Here is an 8454-nt window from a genome sequence, read left to right on the forward strand (position 1 = left end):
AAACAGTCATCCCGGCCGGGGATTAGTGACACTTAATTGACTATGCTGTAATTAACCTCTACAGTACATTCTTTTTTTGATATTTGTTTGCACTTATCTATGCATTGTTGTCAACTCATGTACACTGTAAAACCCGTTAAGTAAGTTCAATTTAAACCTTTTAAGGAAACTGATTGTCTAAAACAATTTGAGTTTATTAACTTAATCATATGAAACACTTAATTTGAGTAAAAGTAACTTGTTAAGGTAATTGGGATACAGTTACATTTAGTTAAGTATACTACCCTCATATGCAGTATTTCTAAAAACTTATTTAAAACGGTATTAACAGAATTAATCTGAATAAAATAAGATTAACTGAAGTTAGAGGGTTATTAATTCAACAATTCATTTTGAGTTAGGTCTAATTTATGGGATTGAATGACTCCACAGTTTGGAGTATTAAGCTATGTTAGCCTATTTCCTTTATTCAGATATGCTGTTAGGTTTTACAGTGTAGAGTTCCTGACTATAACCAATCTTTAATTCCCTTTGTACATGAGACTGGGATTTACGGAATCTTTTCTCATTCAGCACCATCAATCTTTTTACAGACTCGCTTCTTATTTTTCCTCAGACTGGATCCTGTAGAAAAAGGACACCCACCTTGTCTGAAAACCATAGCTACAGCTGATTTTACATTTCTATCCTTTCTATTTCTATTCTTAACTCTGCTATTATTACCTACAGGAGATGCTGATGATCCCCATAACTACATGGATTTTATCTTCATCTAAATCTTGTCCTAACAATTTAGAAACCATGATAATGGATAAATGGATAGCTACTACTGCTAGTTAGCCAAACCAACCAACTAGCCTCGACAATATAAAGATACTACTTTAATAGGTAACGCAACACAGACAATGTGAATTAGATATGTAGTGTGCACAAACCTTTTATTATTTATTTGCCTCGCTGGATGACCAGTCAGGTTCTCTACTGTGATGAGCGCTTGGTGTGTGGACTCTGGTGGACTCAAGGTGATGATGTGATGACGTTCGAAGCACCAACAACCCAGGTGCTGAGTCAACCGATGTATGTTGGGTTGATAGATTTTGACTCAGTGCATGAGTTGCACAAAATAACCCAAATTCCATGTAAATAACCCATAATGGGTAAAACATTTCATAACCCAGCGGTTGGGTAGATTAAATAAACCAGCTGTTTTTCTGTGATGAGCCTACTATTTAATGGTAAAATGGCTGCTGTGAAAAAGGTCTAATATAGCACAGTAAACTGAATGTATTAAGTGTTTTCACATATAACACCTGTAAACAGACTGTGATGTGTAAAATACATATAACTTTTTCTTGGGTTACCTTCACTGGTCACATGACCTTCAGCCAATAGCTTAGCACAACGAATGTATATGATCAAGCACCTTCAAAACTGAAAAAATACCCCAACAACTCCAGCATTTTAGATTTAAACCAAAAAATAAAATACAGAGAAATCAGTAAATCAATCCTGACTTACCTGATGTCTTTCTCTCAGTCTGTCTTTCTGTCTGTTTACATCTCCTGCTGTAACCAAGTATACATTAAGGTGGCTTAATCTTTAAAGTAGCTACAAAGGTACCTGTCTGTCTGTCTGTTTATCACTCTCTGTCTTCAGTCTGTTTCTGTAGTTAACTTTTATCAGCTTACACCTAGTGTGTCCTGTGTATCTGCTCAGGGCAAGCAGGCTTCCCCCCTTCTTGCTATTTTTACACCATACGTTAACAGATCCAGAGCTGCAGCTCTAAATTTAGTGCCAGGGTGAGGCAAACACGAGCAGAGCAGCCGGCAGCCTGGAAATGCAGAGATGTGACTTAAGTTGGGTGAAACACTTATGTGACATTAATCTTTATTCAACAGGTGCAACAACACTAACAGACAGTGCAGCTGTAAGCACGCCTGAGCCAATCAGAAACCAGTGCTGTGAGCAAACCAGAGTCATTCTGTATGCTGAAACACAGCAGTGACACACATTACTTTGGCAAGGATCCAATTAGAAGCTCTCTCCCCCTGGTGGGCAGGCTGTCAGTGTGAGGGTTGTCATAGATTGATATAGAGTTTGAGGGTGTTCCTGCAATAAAAATTTTCTTTTTCTCATAGACAGTTTCAGGTGACAGTTGGAGGAATTCAAGGCTTGGATGGACATGAAACTCTCCTGGTTGAATTATCATTACAAAAGATAAAAAACCCGGACTTAGGGCTGCTCCCCAAATGTTTGCATTCTGTGCAGTTTTCTTATTCAGCTGTGTCAGTAAACAGAGCGAAAGCATAGCAGGGTGTAAACTTTGCAAACAGAGTCTCAAAATGAGAAATGAGAAAAGATAGTTAACGGAGGAAAGTGTAACACTGGACATCGGGGCAGTGGCTGCTCTGAAGCTCTGTGCTCTGATGCTGACTGCCATTGAAGTCATTTATGTAATTCCAATACTGTTGTGGGACCACAGTATGCAGAAATATTAAATTCAATGTTCAAATGAGCACATTACATGACGCAAGTATGTGATCGACAAGTCCTATTGCTATTACGTCCCCCTCCACTCAATCCACAAAATGTGGGAAGGGGCTGGTCACCTCATGTTGTAAATGGGGTTTCTGGAACTGCTCATTAAAATAGATTGCAGTTTGTATTAATTTGACTGATTACACGGCGCTTTTCTTGCTGTCAGTATGTTTGCAAAAAGGTATATTGTATATATTTTTTCTTAATGTGCATACTAAATTGTTTTGGGATGAAGAGTTGTTTTTTCTGTGTCATGTGATCTCCTGATTCTAGATGAAGCTGTCTTTTTGTGTTTATACATATATGATATGTATATAACATACAGCCTGCTTTTTGTTCACATAGATGTTCACCTTGAAGGTTAAAACATTTTATCATTGCATTTTTGTTTGCAGTATTCAGTCTGCAGAGTCCTCTTTCCCCTTCACATGCTGCGTTACTTATAGAAATGATGGACAAACCTATGAAAATAAGTTCCAAGTTATATTAAACTGGAATTATCCTTGAGATAGCAACCACAATCCTTTATGACAACCATTCTTTCTCATCATACTGTTTGACAAAACAACTCATTTCTATCTGCCCATCAGTATTTATGACAGATGAGGTCCAGCAGAAACCGGTCTAATGATGCTGGTAAACAACTATTTCTTCATGACCAACACAGAGGATAAATAAAGCCATGAGACTCAGCAAAGTCCAGCATGACTCAGCAGAATAAACAGTGTTTGGTGATCGGATGTGTTCGTGTGGGACTGGGGATGCAAGATGACATCACTGAAACTGTCCAATGAATGAGTTAGCTGTCAGTTCATGTGACTTCAGGTTTACACATCTTTTAAAACCTGATCAGACAGTGAGCACACGGCAAGGATCAGTTATGTCGTAATCCAGACAAACAACAGGTGTGAAGACAAGCTAATAATGTGAATTACTGAACTTTCTTGATACATATTAAATCAGGAGAGCTGCTACCACTGCTGCTGTTCACAGGTCAGTTTTCTCTGAGGTCACACAGCAGCAGGAGACCCCTTCACCTGTAACAGGATCCCCAGATCGCCCTGCTGCTGATGACTGAAAACTGCAGCAGGTCAATTTGAGCTGCAGACCAGGTGGTCCCACTACTATTTTTACGACAACCACTCAGAGTCAGTTTGCACAGACCATTTTCAGTTGCATTTATGTATAAAACAAACAAACATATTTACATTTACACATATATATATTATTGTTAAAAATGTATAGATTCCTTCCAGCAGCCATCTTTGTCTGGAGTCATAAAATCCTAATAAAGTTACATATTGAAAGGAACTGCTGGTTCTTGAAATATTTCTTCCCCACTGTAATTTGTAATATGCTTTTAATGGTCACCTCTATGTTCCTCTACATAGAAACACTTTACCATACTATAGAACCAATCACAATGTTTGTTTACAATCATTAATCATCATTAATTAGTTAAATTGGTTAGTTTAAACCCAAATACCAGCAGAACTAATGACATTCCCATCAGTCCCTGGGCTGTACTTTGGGTTTAGTGCTAATTGGCAAAAATTAGCATACTAACATTCTAAAATAAGATGGTGAGCATGGTAAATATTGTATGCTAATCATCTGCATGTCAGCATAGGAATTGTGAGCATGTTAGCATGCTGATGTTAGCATTTAGCTCAACAACAACCTCACAGCAAGCATGACTATGAACCAAAGAACCAGATATTTTCTAACACAGTTGTTTTATATTTTATATAAAAATATATGATGACTCTACAAGTAGAGTTTCATGTCCATCCAAAATTTGAAGTCCTCCAACTGTCAGTCACCTAAATGCCTGGTTGAGTTGAGCAAGAAACACATATGGTTCTTTAAGATTCAATACCTCATTAATGCATCAGTGATTCAGAAAATCTGCAGTCAAACTCACAGTTTTGACTTTGCATTCATAGAGAGAAGTTGGGTTTTTTCCTTTTCATTTCAATGCATGAATTTTTGGAGCAGCATCTAGTGGACATTGGAGGAACTGCACCAACACTCAGATGGGAAAGGTCCTGATTCATTAAGAAAAATTAATGAATGAAAGGAAAAAAAGAAATGCATTCTGTGGAATGTGTGTATTTGCATTTATTTACTAATTTTATCCCTCCTATTCTGTTTATCTCTGCCCACCTTCCTCTTCCTCTTTAACCTCCATATATCCTGACCATCCTTATTCTTTCATGTGTTTTTCTGCCCTCCATCTGTTTCATATTTATTCTAGGCTTCAGTGTGACCAGATATGAATCAAAATTAGACTCCATTCTATTAAGGAAGCATAAACAGAGAGCAGAGTGAGTCATTGATGAAACCTGAACTCCGGCTGCAGTCTGTGTGTCTGTCAACACTGAACCGGCTGGGTCAACACACAGGATCCAAACTTAATCCTGCACTAATGTTTCAGATTCCAAATGGACTTAATGTTTGTATGTTTGTCTGCACCGTGATGGTTGCTGAAATTTAACACCAGACTAAACCATAGTCTAGTTTTGCCATAGTTTTGATTGATTATAACTAATGAAAGTAAAGCTGCTCTTAAATGACCAGAATAAGAAAAGAAAAGAGCATGACACAAGTGTTTATTTGAAGTTGTCAATCAAAAACACATCCTCAGCTTCTTCTTCACCATGGAAACTGTCAGGAAGTGGGGTTGATTGGTTACACATGCAGACATAAGACATAAGATATAACAGTGATGATGATGATGATGAAGGGTTTTAGTGAGTTGTGTCCCATTGAGACAGATGCTGTTGATGAGTTTGACAGGTTTACGCTTATAGACCCCTCCCATTTTTGGAAACCATGACCAAACATTTATACAATAAACTGAACATGATTGTATGACGTGGAAAACATTTGCTATTATTGGAAAGAAACTTTCCGCCACATTTGCAGTAGAGTTCAATTTTCACTTCATGTTCATTTGATGTCTGGATAATTTAGCTGTTAACAATCTGTTTATCGACATTAAAATTTCAATCTGTTCTACTCAAAGTACAAATGTACATATATTGCCAGATTTGATTGACGGCAAGTAGCCCAATACCCACATCTGCTTCTTGGTTAGTGGCCCTCTGCTTCAAAATATAACGCTGTAGTTATACTAGTCATTTGTGGACTCACCCACAGGTAACATCAGGTGACGAAGCATAAAGAGCGAGAAAGTTTGCAAATGGAGCAAACACAGGACTTTCACTCAGAAGAAACCAAAAGCAAATGTCTTTTAAGTAACGTGCTTAAGTTACATCAGGTACGTTACTTAAGTTATGTTTTATTCATGTACTTATGTTACGTCAGGTACGAAACGAAATGTAACTTACAATCATAATGTTGTTAGACACTTAGAATAACAATTTGTATAATTTGATGGAGCACATTTGTTCCCATGGATTAACATTAGCTTACGTTGTGGCCATTGCAGCCCTTTTCACAAATATTTTTGTTGTCCTGCTGAGCCCAGCAAAAGCAAAACAATCAAAAAAAAAAGAGTCTTTATCATTCTGTATAAAAACACAAAGGAAAACAATATTTTTGAACATTTTTACTCTTCTATCTCATTTAAATCTCACAGTTAACACAGAAACTAACAGCATGAGTCATGGGTCTGAGCCTGTTGCAATGTTGATGAAATTGATGGGCCTGGGTCCAGTTATGCAAATTGCCATGAAGACAAATAATGAACCCTCTCTTGCCCTGGTATTTTCACAGAGTTTTTCAGGCCTTGTCACAAGGGACATTCAACTCACGATTAAATACGAATCACAATACTGGGTTCAATAAAGATGGAATGCATGTTTCCTTTTCTTTGTAAAAGTAAAACTGAAAATATAACCCTGTCAACTACAGAATATGGCTTCATATGTCTTGCTCTGTCTTATTAAAGCTGCCACACCTCTGATTTTAAACCGGATGTTTCACCCTCAATTTCTAAGTCTTCACCTCTGGCCCCCATGTCTTTGCACCTTGATACTGCTACTAACACGAGTTATTACAAAAAACAAGGTCCAAATAAAAAATTAAGCTATGGACATGAACAATTAACATAATTAGTTTGCTTTCAAGGCACAGATAAAATATCCAGACACATCCTGTTATACATGAATATTGCTGTAAATATACAATATATGCTTCCAAGATGATGATTCATATGTCTGTGGATATGTATAGAGCTGTTTGTGTGTATGTGTGTATCTGTTAATACATTTTCTGGTGAGATCTGAAACAGCCAGTGAAACAGGAAGTTGGCTCTTCTCATAGTTTCTGCCATGCTTCATTCCTGCTGGCGTGGACTGTGGTTTGGTAAATTGTGTTGAGTTGAGTTTTATTTCCCTGTCTTTGCAGTAACGCACTGTGTTGGCAGTTAGTATGCAAGAAATTATCTTACTGGAGGAAGCACTCCTAAAAAAACATCTCCATTTAATTTTATTTCAGTAAAGTACATAAGCATTGCCATCATAATGTACTTAAAGTATCAAAAGTACTGATGCAGAATGACCAATTTCAAAATAATTTATAATATATAACTAGGTCAGTGGTGCATTTATATGTATGTAATTAGTTGATTTATAATAATAATAATAAAAGTAAAAGTAACTTAAAAGTAAAAAGTACATTTCCATCTAAAATACAATAGAGAACTTTGTGCTTAAGTACGATACTTGAGTAAATGTGCATATTTATATTACACTGACTCTCCTACGCAAACAGGAACTATAGAAGTATACAAGAGGTACAGAGTGGCTGATTGGCTGTGCAGATGTGGAATGTGAACAGTTAAGGACTGAGCATGCTCATTGCAGCTCAACCTCCTCAGTCTCACACATCTTTATCAACCAAACAGGTAAGAACACTCAACAAACACAATAGATCAGACTACAGTGAAATGCAACAGGAAAAATTTCTCTTTTTCATTTAATGATAGCTGAACTGACAAAAGCTTTAAACATGAAATTAAAATGTGAATAATATGATGGACAAAAAACTGAACATGTGAGAAAAGTATAAAAGTATGTATACATATTACATTGATTGTTTATGTAACTGACCTTGTTAAACAGATTTATTACATTGTAGCCTGAAGTTATAAGGGATGAGAGTAATAGATTCATGATTACTTATATGAAGTGGTGGAAAGAGTACCAAAGATCTGTACTCAAGTAGAAGAACTGTTACATTACTGAAATATTACTCAACTAAAAGTAAAACTACTGGCGTTAAAATATTTATATAAAAATACAAAGAAGACTATTGTTCTCGAAAACTACTAGTTAAATTGATGTTAAATGCGTTGCTATAGTAGGCTGAAAGGGAGATGCATGTAGGACATTATATGCTTTGACAAAGCACATTTCTCTGCAATGTAAAAAGAATCTGTAAGTCCAGGGTTTTCCCATTTATTTTACAGATTTTTCAGTTTTTTTTTAATTCATGAAAATATTCATAAAATTACAAACATAGCCTGTCAATTTACATGTTAATTGTAAAATAACAAAAATCTTAATAAAATTATTCCTTATTTAAAGATTTCCTTTTTTCACATAAAAAGTAGTATTCCAGATATTTACGGCTTATTTAATAGATTAAACTGTTAAATTCAAGTTTAATACTGTTAATACATTTAAAAAATGATTTAAAACTTGTGACAATTAACAGTAAAAAAGTATTTTTAAATTAATTACTTAACTAATAATGCTTTTTTCTTCTTAATGGAACAAGAATTGACTACAGCGGCACAAGAATTGACTACAAACTACAAAACTCAGATAAGGGAAGTGCCCATGTTTCTGCTAAACATATTACACCACATAGTGAATGGGTGTTTGTGTGTGTGAAGACTAGACAGAGCCAGTTTTGTGTGGTTACATTTGATAACTGTCAGCAAAT

The 8454-nt window shown here is 36.0% G+C and overlaps 1 protein-coding gene across 2 annotated transcripts in view; it reads right to left on the reverse strand.

Annotated features, from left to right (window-relative positions):
* The window catches only part of LOC118332753 (trichohyalin-like), a 21965-nt gene extending 20147 nt beyond the window's left edge, over positions 1 to 1818 (reverse strand). The window contains exon 1 of one of the 2 annotated variants that reach the window (XM_035668173.1): positions 1519 to 1818. The gene's annotated coding sequence lies outside the window, so the exon portion shown is untranslated. The remainder of the gene's footprint in view (positions 1 to 1518) is intronic. The other variant, XM_035668172.1, reaches the window with a different exon arrangement.
* Between the last annotated feature and the right edge of the window lie 6636 nt (positions 1819 to 8454).

Source organism: Morone saxatilis, unplaced genomic scaffold (assembly GCF_004916995.1).
Source record: "Morone saxatilis isolate NCDOM2014 unplaced genomic scaffold, NCSU_SB_2.0 Contig21, whole genome shotgun sequence".
NCBI classification, from domain to species: Eukaryota; Metazoa; Chordata; class Actinopteri; family Moronidae; genus Morone; species Morone saxatilis.